The sequence below is a fragment of the Dermochelys coriacea genome, chromosome 16 (genome assembly GCF_009764565.3).
Source record: "Dermochelys coriacea isolate rDerCor1 chromosome 16, rDerCor1.pri.v4, whole genome shotgun sequence".
Taxonomy (NCBI): Eukaryota; Metazoa; Chordata; order Testudines; family Dermochelyidae; genus Dermochelys; species Dermochelys coriacea.
In genome coordinates, this window is record NC_050083.1 from 6,335,616 (window position 1) to 6,350,499 (window position 14,884).

General features: G+C 39.8%; 1 pseudogene; it reads right to left on the reverse strand.

The window, feature by feature from the left end:
- LOC119844330 overlaps positions 1-14,884 on the reverse strand; it is a 47,461-nt pseudogene that overhangs the window by 17,127 nt on the left and 15,450 nt on the right.

Here is a 14,884-nt window from a genome sequence, read left to right on the forward strand (position 1 = left end):
AAATATGTTCACTAACATGATGCTAAACATGACTTAGCACCTAGTATAGACAGGAAGTCATGTTTAAAAACATGGTATCTGGACATGTGTAAACACAATGGTCCTTGTTCAGATTAAACTGCAAAAATTTTAACACTGTTAGTTGACATTATGATGCATTTTCCTTGTATAGAAATGGCCTTCGATGAGTTGAAGGACATCTTCTCAAATGGGCCAAAAAAAAAAGTCTTTGGAAAGAATTGATGTGCACTCATGAAAATTAGATAATAAAAATGTGAAAGGTTTGGTAGCCAGAGAAAATGGATAAAGAAGCTATTCAGATATGAGATGGCTTAGAAATAAAATTACATGTATACTGGGTCTGAGCCAAAGGATGAGGTAACATACTATGTGATAGTGTAATCTTAAATCCTGGACTCTCAGACACAGAAATCAATAAGACAAGGGGGATGCAATGGAATTGAAGGAGACAACATGATTCCCATGGACATGATATTTTTGGCCACATTTCCTTCTTCCCCCTTTCTTCAGTTTAACCCTACTGATTTCAGTGAGGTTTTATATCCTTGTAACAAAGGGTACACCTACATTACAAATGAAGGTGTGACTGTAGTGCTGGTAGACATACCTGGAATAGCTCTAATGTAACTAGTGTGTGTAACAATAGCCATGAAGATGTGACAGCATGGACCCTGGCACAGGCCTGCAACCAAAGTATGTATCGAGAATGCTCAGAGAACTTGTACTTGTGGACTAGCCTGTGCTGAAGTCCACACTGCCATGTCCTCACTACCACTGTTGCACATGGTAGCTAGATTAAATCTATCCACACAGCAAATCACACCTTCATTTGTAGCATACAGGTACTGAAAGGAAGATTTTCTCCTTGGTGAATACCCATTCTGGCACATATACCAAGTAGAGAAGATGCAAATGGTTTAAATCATGCAGTGAATGAACACAGCTCTTATTTATTCTTCATTCCTTTACCTTTCTCCCCAGCTGGTCCTGCCTTTCCACGGAACCCCTCAGCACCTCTCTCTCCTACAGACACAAAATATTCAGAATTAACATTTTAAAGATGCTAGTGGGGACATATTGTAGCGGTAAAGTGGGGAATAAGGGGACCTGTGAAATCAGTTCCTACCTTCCATCCTGGAATCCAAATACCAAAAACAACTAAAAAACCTACAAGATTTAAGAGTTCTGCTGATGTGGCTGGTCACCATCTTGAGCCAGATCCAGCATTCCTTGCTAAGACAAAATTCTCATTGATCTTCAACTGCAGTTTGTCTGTGCAAGGAATACAGGGTCAAGCCAATTATCTCAGCACCTTGGTGAGGCTGTGGCACAACTGACCAACCAGAAGGCCAATGGCTCAGGTTGTGTCCTACCTGTCTGTTGGTTTGCCTTCAGCAGGTCACTGAGCATCTATTGCTGACATTCTCTACCAGGGGAGAACTGCTGCACCCTAACCTCTCTCTCTCTCTCTCTCTCTCTCTCACACACACACACACACACACACTTACTTGTTGTGCATAAATACTATTTAAAAATTAGTGTAGACCCTGAATAAAAGGAACATGAGGAGAAATGCAGCAACAATACAGCTGATGCTATATTTTAACCAAATAAAGTAAGGATTTTTTCCTCAGTCTTTTGTCTGTCCAAACCCTGGCGATGACGGGAGCAGGGAGGGGCTCCCTAGCCAGACTACATCCCCTTCAATGGTTCACCAATATCAGGAACTCCCATGATGCACCACCACTTGATCTTACCAAGAGGAAAGACCACAACACATCATGGGAGATATAGTTTGACAAGGGAGCTGAGCCTTTAGAGGAAAATGAGGCTTCTGAGCTGCTGCTCCCACAAGGTCACCAGAGTGGTTGTTCCATATCAAAATACTTGTTGGGGTGGAGGGGGAATCAAAAAACTTTCCATAACCAAAGCCCTTTTTCTAACCAGCTCTAATGCAGCTCCATTGCCTTCAATGCCCATTTACACCAATTGAGGATCAGAGCCCACGTTCTGGTGTCTGACTCTGTGCTAGCCCTGCCACAGACACACTAAACCCCTGTGTCCTTGAACAAATCTATGTATGGTATATAACACCACAAGAAACTCAAATGTTTGCTTAAAAAAAAAGACAAGATTTTGAACCAGACTCTCCCAAATGTTTAATGCAAACAGAACTGTCATAAATATAAAGGGAAGGGTAAACACCTTTAAAATCCTTCCTGGCCAGAGGAAAAGCCCTTTCACCTGTAAAGGATTAAGAAGCTAGGATAACCTCTCTGGCACCTGACCACAATGACCAATAAAGAGACAAGATGCTTTCAAAGCTGGAGGGGGGAGAAACAAAGGGTCTGGGTCTGTCTGTGTGATGCTTTTGCTGGGGACAGAACAGGAATGGAGTCTTAGAATTTAGTAAGTAATCTAGCTAGATATGTGTTAGATTCTGTTTGTTTAAATGGCTGAGAAAATAAGTTGTGCTGGATGGATATTCCTGTCTTTGTGTCTTTTTGTAATTTAAGGTTTTGCCTAGAGGGATTCTCTATGTTTTGAATCTAATTATCCTGTAAGGTATTTACCACCCTGATTTTACAGAGGTGATTCTTTTTACTTTTTCTTCTATTAAAATTCTTCTTTTAAGAAACTGAATGCTTTTTCATTGTTCTTAAGATCCAAGGGTTTGGGTCCGTGGTCACCTATGCAAATTGGTAAGGATTTTTAAACAAACCTTCCCCAGAAAGGGGGGTGCAAGGTTTTGGTGAGGATTTTGGGGGGAAAGACGTTTCCAAACGGACTCTTTCCTAATAAAATAAAACCGGTTAGACGTTTGGTGGTGGCAGCGAAAGTCCAAGGGCAAAAGGTATAATAGTTTGTACCTTGGGGAAGTTTTAACATAAGCTGGTAAAAAGTAAGCTTAGGAGGTTTTGATGCAGGTCCCCACATCTGTACCCTAGCGTCAAGGGAAGGAACCTTGGCAAGAACAAATAAATCCCCTAAATCAAGCCTATTTACAGTACAGTAAAAAAAATCAAATCAAATAAAAAAAATCAAAATCGTCAACAGTACAAGCTGATAGTGACTATTTTCAACACACCTCTGAACAACATACTACCCCACAAAGACCTTCCTACCAAGACTACAAAAAGAAGGATTCTGGGTGAAAAGCTGGAGGCATGTAGGTAGGCAAAGCGGTCAGTAGGTTTCCAGTATAGTGTGGTGTTTATGTGACCATTGCTTATTAGCACCATAATGTCCAGGAAGTGGATCTGTTGTGTGGACTGGTCCAGGCAGAGGGTGATGGTGGGATGGAAATTGTTGAAATCATGGTGGAATTCCTCAGCGCTTCTTTTCCATGGGTCCAGATGATGATGGTGTCATCAATGTAGCGCAAGTAGAGTAAGGGCATTTGTTAGTCTCTAAGATTTCACAAGTCCTCCTTTTCTTTTTGCGGATACAGACTAACACGGCTGCTACTCTGAAACCTGAATTTATTTTATAATTCTGCTGTTTCTGATCTCAACAATCCTTAGGGCTACTCTATGAACATCCCAAACAATACATCAGTCAAACTCTCTTTGGCCAGGTTTCAGAGTAGCAGCCGTGTTAGTCTATATTCGCAAAAAGAAAAGGAATACTTGTGGCACCTTAGAGACTAACAAATTTATTAGAGCATAAGCTTTCGTGAGCTACAAGTGAGCTGTAGCTCACGAAAGCTTATGCTCTAATAAATTTGTTAGTCTCTAAGGTGCCACAAGTACTCCTTTTCTCTTTGGCCAATATTTTAAGGATTAATTTGCATATCAACTAAATCTCCATTTTAAATCATCTCTGTATGTAAGCAAATAGAACATTAGCATCTGTAACCTGGTAAATACATAACTGATGTTTCCCTACATACCTCGAACCAAGTGTCTGCTCTTCACTATCAGCACAGAAAAAAGGAAAATGGATATTAGCTCAGAGCAGAGACATTATAAAGCTCAAATTCCTCACCATAGGTTAAAAGATCTGCATTATAACAGATATTTTAGATAGCACCAGCAAGACTAGATTCTCATTCGGCAACTGGGAACATACCTTTCATTCCTGCATATCCGGGTTCTCCTTTGGGTCCTGAGGCTCCAGCCATCCCAGGGCATCCTTGGAGAACAGCAAGTTTGTCAGAACCACTGAGACCTACTATCCTCACCTTTGGGGACAGAAATGAAACAACAAATGACACTTGTGAGGGTCTCAGGATGTGAAATATTCTGTAGATTCCAGGGGGGAGGAGGACCTCAGCAAATTAGAACCTATAGATCTCATCTGTAGAGTTAACCTATAGTTTAGCAATTATATAATAATTGGAATCGTCATTTAGTTGAGTTTAACTGCATTTGTTAAAGTTACTCGTCACTATATGTGTAGTTCTCTTTATGGTTTCACATTTCTCATAAGGCTGCTATGAGGGTTCTGGATGCTTCAGGACAATATTGTAGTTAAGTTGCCTTCTGCAAGTATTTGCTATTATTTATATCCATGACAGCCAGTTAGAGGCCTCAGATACCTGTGCCTCACAAACAAGTGTTAATGAATGTTTGTTTTCTTGTTTGTGAACAGCAAGCCCTGAGAGACCCAAAACCTTATTGGTTCTGCAACACCCTAACTATCAAAGTCAAAGTTTAAGTTTCTTTCCATGCTAATTAGGGAAATGTAAACCTTAACATAATTTCAACATAGCATCATAGTAATATGTACCATGTGTCAGTGTGAATTTTAAGCAACGTTGCATAGTCTCAGCATTCTTAACTCAACATTCACTCCAGTGCTCGAAACAACTGAGCAGTTGGCCATCAAACAAATGTCATTTTGGGATAGTCCCAGAAAATGAATCACTTGTAATATACACACAGCAACAATAATGGCTAATGGCATTATAGTAATTAGACAAAACAATTCTAGTAAAAAAGAGAAGTCCTAGTTTAATATCATAGTTTCAGGACTGTTATTTGCTAACTGGCAGTCCCATAATCCTCTGAAAAATCCAACATCAGATAGGAGATGATGAAGGCTATAAGTCTACAACTCACTATTAATAACAAAATTATTTTAAGGAAGGAACCGACCAACTAAACGCGGATTAATCTGATCAGTTCCACTAGCTCTACGGAATATGGCTTATTAATAAGGCTATTAAGAGAAGCTGTTATTAGATTTGTTTTCTACTCACCTGGGCAGCTGTCCTCATCCATGCAAACTGCTGCTGCTATGCAGAGTAAAGCAGTGAGGGTTTGCTGTGCAGCTCTCCCCATGACTGGTGCTGGGCTCTGCAAGAACAAGCTCCACTTAGCCTCTTCTCTAATTAGCATCTCATCCGTTGGTGCCTTTTATAGGCTAAATAAAAATAAACTCCACCACTTAAATTCTCAACTCTTCCCACCCATCCTCCACTTTACTGCTGACATTGTTCTATGATTTCTCTATTTTAGCTCATTTTAGGTCCTGGTGGAATATTTTTACAGTAATTCCTTTGTTTAATATCCCTAGGTTTCCTTCTGCTAGCTTCAATGATTTTTCTTTAAAGCAGAGTTTCTCATAGCAATTATTGATGCAGTAAGTATCGCTGAGCATGATACAGTATGCCCAAATACAAAGAGCAGAGTTTAAACACCTCCAAAGAAGTTCAACAAATCAATGTCTGGCTTCATGAGATCTGTATAAAATTATTCTTAAACTCTTGTACATCATCTTCTTCCATCAGGACATGAGAGCCGAGAGGGAAATTTCTCTTTCATTAGACACGGTTAGCCAAAGAACCCTAAACTAGAAACAAACTAACCAACCCCAAATGAAAATATAAAGGCATTTGGTTTTACTTAAGGGCAGAGATGGGTCCCAAAACTCAGCCACAGAGCTGAACACCCTTGTATTTATCAAGTCTTTGAAAACTGAATCCAGATCTTCACAGGGAACTATTTTTTTAATGTTCTCTAATCTGACATTAGAAAATGAAACACCCCCAATGGATCTATATACAAATATTGAAACAAGATCCCTGTCATAAAGTACGACAGAGAGAGGACTGAAGGCTGGTCTTGTGACTAAGACAGAGGACTTGCAGTTAATTAATGGCATAATCTTCATCTGAATGCATGCAATTTCCAGACTTCAATGACAGTTCAGTCCACACAACCAACAGGATAATAAGACCGCAGTTAATGTCTCCAGTCGAAGTCAGCGGAATTACAGCAGGGATGAATCTGGTCCCAGGTGTTTTGGTTATAACTGGTTTGTCTGCAATCAGAGACCACATCACCTACATTTCCATTTGTAATGCAGAAAGGACAGCAGAGAACTTGATGGGAAAGTGCTGTTACAGAAAAATCTATCAATCGCTCACTTGTAGCTCTCGCAGTGCCATGAAAGCATAAATTGCCAAGTTTTTGTGCAGCAAAACTTTTGGGAGAAATTTTATGAATAAGGAGAATTGCAGCAAGACCATCTGAGAGCACAATAAATGCAACATGGATGTGAGGCTTGACAATAATAGAATGACAGACAATACAAATTAGAAGAACACTAATTCTAACCTTCTGAATTTTGCAAATTGCATCTACCTTTTATAATGGACTGAACTGAAATCCTAGATTTAAACACCACCTAAATTTTGGAAGTTGAAATCCAGATCATAGCCTGTGTTAAACAGGAAGTCAGACTAGATAATCACAATGGTCCCTTCCGGCCTTGCCTTGGGATCTTTGAATCATAATTATGTAGCTAGAGCCCAAGACAGTATTTTAATTTCATGAAAAAGAGATAATTAAAATTGTTCTGCACTTGGGTAGAGATGAGTAGACCCCCTCCTACTACAAACTCTGTCCATCCTGGGAAGAAGTACAACCATAAAAATAATTTTTTTAAAAAAAAGGTCTCACCTTCCATTGAATGACACATCAATGACAGATCAAACTTCAATTTAAAACCTAAAGTAAACTCCCCAATTTTTATATGCCAACAAATCTCCAACTTGCCCAAGAGTAAATATTTAACCAGTGACAGAATGCAAAGGTTGCATTTCCTGCAGTTCCCTCTGTCACAGGGATGGAAGTGTGAATTAATGACTAGGAAGAAGAGAGAAGCAGAACTCATTTAGAGAGCTAGCAGCAGGTCATCAGCATCATTTCATGTGAACATAAATTATTGTCTTTTTCTGACTGTAGAAAATGTGCTAACCCAAATTAACCAACTAAATAAATCGGAATAAAGACAGAAGGAAGAAATAGAAAAAAAAAACTTGTTATGGTCACAGCTGAAGTGGATCCAATCCTGGTCCCATTGACTTCACTAAGAAGAGGAGCAGGCTCACATAGCTACTCTTATGTGGGGGGAGGGTCGCAAGGTTATTGTGGGGGAGTTGCGGTACTGCTACTCTTTTTTCTGCACTGCTGTTGGCAACTGTGCTGCCTTCAGAGCTGGGCAGCTGGAGAGCAGCAGCTGCTGGCTGGAAGCCCAGTTCTGGAGGCAGAGCAGCCACCACCAGCAGTGCAGAAGTAAGGATGGCATGGTCTGGTATTACCACCCTTACTTCTGCACTGCTGCTGGCAGAGTGCTGTCTTCAGAGATGGGCACCTGCCCAACAGCTGCCACTCTCCTGGCTGTCCAGCTCTGAAAGCAGCACAGAAGTAAAAATGGCAATACCACGACAACCCCCTACAAAATAATCTTGTGACGCAGTACAACTTCTTTTTGGGTCATGACCCCAATTTGAGAAACACTAATCTCCCCTGTGAAATCTGTACAGTATAGGGTAAAAGCACACAAATTACCAGATTTCACAGTGAGAGACCATATTTTATGGTCCATGGCGTGTTTTTCGTGGCCATGAATTTGGTAGGGCCCTACTTATTGGAGAATTGTGTCTAACTCTGGGCACCACAGTTCAGGATAGAAGGGAAACACTGGAGGAAGTCCAGAGAAGAGTAACAAAAATGATCAAAGATCTAAAAACCATGACCTATGAAGAAAGATTGATAAAAAGGGTTTAGTCTGGAGAAGGAAAGACTGAAGGCAGATATGATAACAGACTTCAACTACATAAAAGGTCATTATAAAGAGGAGGGTGATAGATTGTTCTCCTTAACCAGCAAGGACAGGACAAAAAGGAATGGTCTTAAGTTGCACCAAGGGATATTTAGTTTAGACATTAGGAAAAACTTCCCAACTGTCAGGGTAATTAAGTACTGGCACAAACATTCTAGAGAGGTTGTGGAATCTTTGTCATTGGAGATTTATGAGCATGTTTGACGAATACCTGTCAGGGATGGTCTAGATAATACTTAGGCCTGTCTCAGCGCAGGGGCTGGACTAGATGACCTATCGAGGTCTTTTCTAATCCTATGTTTCTACAATTTATTGTTCGCTTATTTAGTGGAGAAAGTAGAAAGCTTGTCACCTTCCAAATGAAGACAAGAAAAGACGTTCAGGTATAACAGCAAGTAGCATCATAAAGACACCTATAAACAAACAAAAATGAAGCTTTCCTATACGGTTCTATTAAAAAAAAAGTTTGTGATGTTTTCCATAGGTGAAATCTGAAAATATTAGGAAGGCATCAGTGATGACAATATTTAAAGTTGAGTTCCATTTTGCACTTAGAGAGGGAATCGCCTTTTTTGTCATGCATGAAAAAATATTGCATATCCTCTGCAAGCATTCAGCAATTACTCTAAGTGGAGAATGAATTTTCTGATCATTTACAAGTAAATCTGCTAATTTAGGAGTTAAAATTAATTAAAACCTGCTCCTTTATGAAATTTAGGATCTGTCTCAGTTTTTTCTCTGTTTCAAATAAACTTAATAATGGAGTAACACAGACACTTCAAACTTTCCATGTAGTTAAAATTAATTAAACTCTTATGCATAGACTATCTTTGAAGAAATGAGGTTGCAATTAAGCTATTAATGATTGTTATAAATATGTGGGGAACCAGGCATGGTGGCATACACCTCCGATCCCAGTTACTTCAGAAACTAAGGTTGGCAGATCGCTTGAGCTCAGGGGTTCTGGGCTGCGGTGTGCTATGCCGATTGAATGTCCAATGCCACCGAGTGGCTGAAGGAATGGCTATGACAGAATGAACAATGTGTTGTGATTGTCACTCTCTTTGTGAGGGCTGATGGACCAATCAATTACAGTGATGTGCAGACAAGCTCAGGTATTTCTTAAACAGGGCATTGTGACATCAGAAGTAACTCAGCCAACCTCCACTGGTCTCTATAGCTAATTTGCATGCAACAATTCTACTGCTTGTAATGACTCGGGAATATGAAGGAGACTAGACACATGTGCCAGGATGGTAGATTTCTTGGTCCAGCTGTCACTGTTCTTTAAAGGGTCCATTAGCAACATGCTATCTTGGGCATCAGTGCTGGAAAGTCTCCCTATGGCAATACTGTCTTGGATCCACTCAGACCAAGGCAGCATTGCCAGGGGAACTAAGTATAAGCTGACCTCTTAAAGTGCACAGACACTGGGACTGGATTTTCCCCAGCCCCTTTCACATAGGGCTGGCCTTGCTAGCATAGCCCTCTAAACCTATGTCAGTTGCAAACTAACGGGCAGATTCACCGGTAAGCTTCAGTTGCTTTGCACTGCTTTGGCAAAGCAGAAGTAAACGGAGCTTAAATAGGTGGTGCACTATAGGAGTTTTACATTGATTTAAAGAACCAGTGAGTCTGTCCCTAAAAATGTTAAATTAAAACAATGATTTGAGGTTGAGATGTATAAAACTTTAAAAAAAAAAAACAAGGAAATTCCCAGACAGAAAAGTACATTAACATGTAGTTAAGGTTGAGAGTATGCATCAGTGACTTAAGGGAAAAACCATAGCAGGATGTTGCAATATCCCCAAAACAGTAATTATAAACCCAGAAAAGTCAAAAGTAAGGTGACACTCGAAAGAAAATCAATTGTTTAAATATTTAAATGCAACATTAAGGCACCCAAACAATCTTAACTCTTCCCAAAATGTCTATAACTATAATAGATTATCTATAAGAAGGAAGAAGAGATTGAGGTCACCGACGTACAATGCAGGAAAAGCAACAAGGTGCTAAATTTAAAAAGTTGTTTGATATTTTTGACGGAAAAATATTTCAAATGATAAATCTTTTTGTTAAAACTGAAATGCTTAGTGGAAACATCAGTTATGGCAAAAATGTTCTCAAGAAGGTTTCTCAGGTCCAGGATGGAATTTCAGGGTGGAAAGGGGGAGGAGAAGGAGGGGGAAAGAGAGATTTGGCCCATAACAGACAAAAGCCAGGTGGTTAGAGCACTCATCTGTCATGTTGCAGACACAAGTTCAAGTTCTACAAATCAAGATTGTGTAGTGAACACAGCTGTTGTCTTTAGGACCCCAGCTTCATTTGTTGCAGAAATCGGAAGATGTGTACCTATTGCAGGTACTGGGCTGGGCAGGCTGGAAGGTGTGTAGTGAATTAGTCAGAGGACTACAGGAAGAGAAAGCTTGGTCTCGTGGTTAAGGCACATTGCTCCATTTGGCCCAAGGAGCTAGCCAATGTTCAAGTCTTGTGGATTGTTTCTGTTAGGAGGAAAAGTTGTTCGGTATTTCTTAGGTGCAATCCAGTTTATTTACAAAGAACATATACTAAATCCTGTTTCCCTGAATACAATAGAAACAAACACGGGGCAGTTTCCTTGTTCACAATTCCAAGCCTTTTTCCAAACAGCACTCTGCCCAATAACCTCTTCTGGCTTCCTCCCAGGACCATGCTGCCAGAGCTTCTCTGGCCGTCTCCCAGCTTTTCTGTTCTACATTTGTGAAGTATTTAGCACACTGGGTGCTAATGTAAATAAATAATATCAAATGTTTCTTTTCCTGTGTGAAAAGCTGAAAGGCAAAAGATGTGAACCAGAATGCCTAGCTATACAAGAGGACTTTAACCTATAAAAACAGCCCTTTCTGAAGCACGATAGTATATTTTAAAAGGGAGATATTGTGATATCTGGACAGACAGATTAGGTCACACAGGTTGGGGAGTAGAACTATACCTAAAGTATTCTACAGAATTTAGCAAAAAGAAAAGGAGTACCCGTGGCACCTTAGAGACTAACAAATTTATTAGAGCATAAGCTTTCGTGAGCTACAGCTCACTTCATCGGATGCATCCGATGAAGTGAGCTGTAGCTCACGAAAGCTTATGCTCTAATAAATTTGTTAGTCTCTAAGATGCCATGGGTACTCCTTTTCTTTTTGCGAATACAGACTAACACGGCTGCTACTCTGAAACCTGTACAGAATTTAGAGAATTTAATGAGTTAACATTCTGAGTGGACAGGACTATAAGGTAAATCTGTAGGTTTATACAGTCCAACTCAGAAAAAATAAAAATGCTAGTTAAGTTTTACTACTAGAATCAGGATAGTACAGTAAGTATAAAGGAAAATTAAAAAGACAAAATCACCAAGACATTGGGATCTGTAATACCCATTGGGTAAAACAGCAGTAATGTGGGACTTGACAAAATCATAATCAGCTGATGAAAGGACACACTGCAATAGAATAAAAGAGGAGCAATTTCTTGATCATATAACAACTTCTTGGACTATCTAGCTTTTCGGTAACGCAGTTAAATAGCCTCTCATCTTAAGTAATATACTGGAGTTGGTTGAAGTAGTAACTATTCTTTAGCCTTTTACTGACAGTCAGCAGTATATAATTATGGTTAAAGTCTTCATAGCTCATACCGAAACCAGTAGTGTGGCATTAGTCTATAGAAAGTGGGATATAAAAATTAAAGAAGGAAGCTAATTTAAAAAGGATATGAAAGTCAAATGTGAAGAAATTAAAATCTTTACTCAGCATGGAGGTTACTTAAGGATGTTTTATCATATAAGTCAGCAAGAAAAGAGAAAGAAAAAACCCTATCCTGAAGGAGAAATTACACAAAAAACCTGCCTTGTTACTGCAGCCTGGCTGACTGTTTGGCAAGTTTGAAAAAGGTGCATAAACTCTGGCAGGTAAAATGTAAGGTGGAAATTAAGAAGGCTAAGGAGGAAATGCAAAAAGTAAAATGACCAAAGGAATTTAAAACAAAAACAAACACACACCACCAAAAAGTCTAACAGAAAGTCTAAAGTCTAATACTAACAGAAGCTGGAAGCCTGAAAAAGAGCGGTTGGGTGTACTGAACATGCAAGGAAAGAAGGGAGCTGTTAAGAACGGATATTACAACATAGTCACTTCGGTTTGGAACCAGAAAGGGACTTAGCCGTTATGATGCTCAGCATTGCAATACCTAACTTTTAGGTACCACGAAAATCATTGGACCAATACGGCAATCCACAAAGCTTGAGTTAAGCACATAGGTTCCCTATACAGTGAATGGAGAGAGTGAAACACAAAACCCAATGCTCTAGTCAGGGATCACCTAAGCGAACCAAGGAGACATGTCAACCAGAGGTGATAATCCCCACCCCTCTCAGGGAGATAGGCACCTAAGCTCGCCAGTAGGTGAAACCAGTCAGAGAGATGTGTGCTAATGGAAGATGCCAACCAGAAGAGTGTGTACCAAGCCCTGCCCCTCTCATGGGGATAAGTGTTTGAGCTAGCCAATGGGAGACGCTAACCTGAGAGGTGGGTGCTAAGCCCTGCCCCCTCGTGATAATGGTGTTTCCCTTATCGCTTCTAGTCCAGTAGTTAGAGAACTCACCCAGGATAATCATTTGAACAGGAATCTCCCGCCGTCCCAAGAGAATGCTCTGAACACTGACCAATGGGACATTCTGATGGGGAGGGCTCCCTCCAGCTCTCCTGTTGAAGCTATTCCACTGTGTACAAATACTTAGTCATTGGGCTAGAAGGAGAGAGAGCATGAGAAAGAGAATTATTCCATAGCCCTGAGTTTAGGGCACCCCCTGTGGGAGACCCAGGATCAAGTCCTCTTTCTCCACTAACTAACTATTTATACCCAAAGGAACAGCTTCAACAGGGGTTATTGAGGGAGCCTGACACCAGAAAATCCCATAGCTCAGGGGATCACAGTGATGCTTAGAACTGGGGTTTAGACCTCTGGAACTTAGGCACCTAAGGACCTTTGTGGATCTGGGCTTTAGCTCCTCAGCTTCACTCTGCACCACAGAGCAGGTTGGGGAGATACCAGCTCTGGACTTATTCTTTTTCAAGAAATAAAGAGGAGGTCCTGCCAGACACTGAGGTGGCAGAAAAGGAGGTGCTGAAACAATCAGATGAAATACAAGGACCAGCTGGCACTTCATCCAACAGTTCTGAAGGAACTTAAGCATGGAGTGGAATGGCTGGGCTGCTAACAAAGATTATGCAATCTCATTAAAAGAAGCTGTTATACTGGGGGGGAAGCGAATTTTGTACCTATCTTTAATAAAGATGCTCAGAGTGCGCCTAGGAATTACATGCCAAAGAGCCATACTTTTGTATTAGATGGATTAGCCCAGACTTTCAGAAAACATTATTTTAATAATTATAAATTCATAATAACCAGGATATGTGGAGGAAAAAGCACCACTGAGCTTTTGTAAAGGAAAGTGGTGCCTCTTCACTCCTAGAGTTATTTAACAGCATCAGCAAAACGGTGGATAAATGAAAACTAGCTGACAATTTGCACTTGCAAAGCATTTTGACAAAGACCTTCACAAGAAGCTAATAAAGAATGTATAGTCGTCACAAGACAAGAGATAAAGTTCAGACATTGACCAGAAACTGGCTAAGAGACAGAAAACAGAGTAGGAAGAAATGGTCAGTTTTCAATATACAGAGAAGTTAACAGTGCCTCACTATTTAGGGCTGATGTCTACTGCATTTAGCAGAGCTGGTAGGGAGTTCTCATTCAATCTTTTCTTGACAGAAAATACCTTTTCTACAGAACTGAACTTTTCCAGGGGGTCTTCGTTTGGGACAGAGATGGAAATTCTGATTTTTGACCAGCTCTAGCGTTACATATGATATGGAGAAGGAGAGAACACTCTAGAGCTAATATCGGAGATATAATTATTTAGATTAGTCTGGACTAAAGTACATTGAGAAACTTCAAAAAGGACCTACCAAAGGCAGACAAATGGGCAGCATGATGTGAATTAAATTCAGTGGAGGCAAGTGCAGGATAACTAACACTGGAAGGAATCAGCTGAACTACTTATACTCATTGCTGGGATCTAATTTAACAACAACAACAAAAATTTTAAAGCCAAAAAAAGAGACTAAGGCATCTCTCTGGGCAGAAAACAAAACAAAAAAATATAAATAAAAGGGAGGGTGGATAGGAAACAATGAATATATTTTAGGGCTGTTGATTAATCGCAGTTAACTAACACAATTAGCTCAAAAAAATTTATCCTGATTTAAAAAATTAATTGTCATTAATCGCAGTTTTAATCACACTGTTAAACAGAATACCAATTGAAATGTATTATTTTTGCATGTTTCTACATTTTCAAATACATTGATTTCAATTACACCACCATACAAAATGTACAGTGCTGACTTATTATATTTATTACAAATATTTGCACTAGTATTTTTTAATTCACTTCATACAAGTACTGTAATACAATCTCTTTATTGCAAGTGCTACTTACAAATGTAGATTTTTTTTGGTTCCATAACTGCACTCAAAAACAAAGCAATGCAAAACTTTAGAGCCTACATGTCCACTCAGTCCTACTTCTTGTTCAGCCAACTGCTCAGACAAACAAGTTTATTTACATTTACGGGAAATAATGCTGCCCGTTTCTTATTTACGTCACCTGAAAGTGTGAAGAGGCATTCACATGGCACTTTTGTAGCATTGCAAGGTGTTTACATGCCAGATATGCTAAACATTCATATGCCCCTTC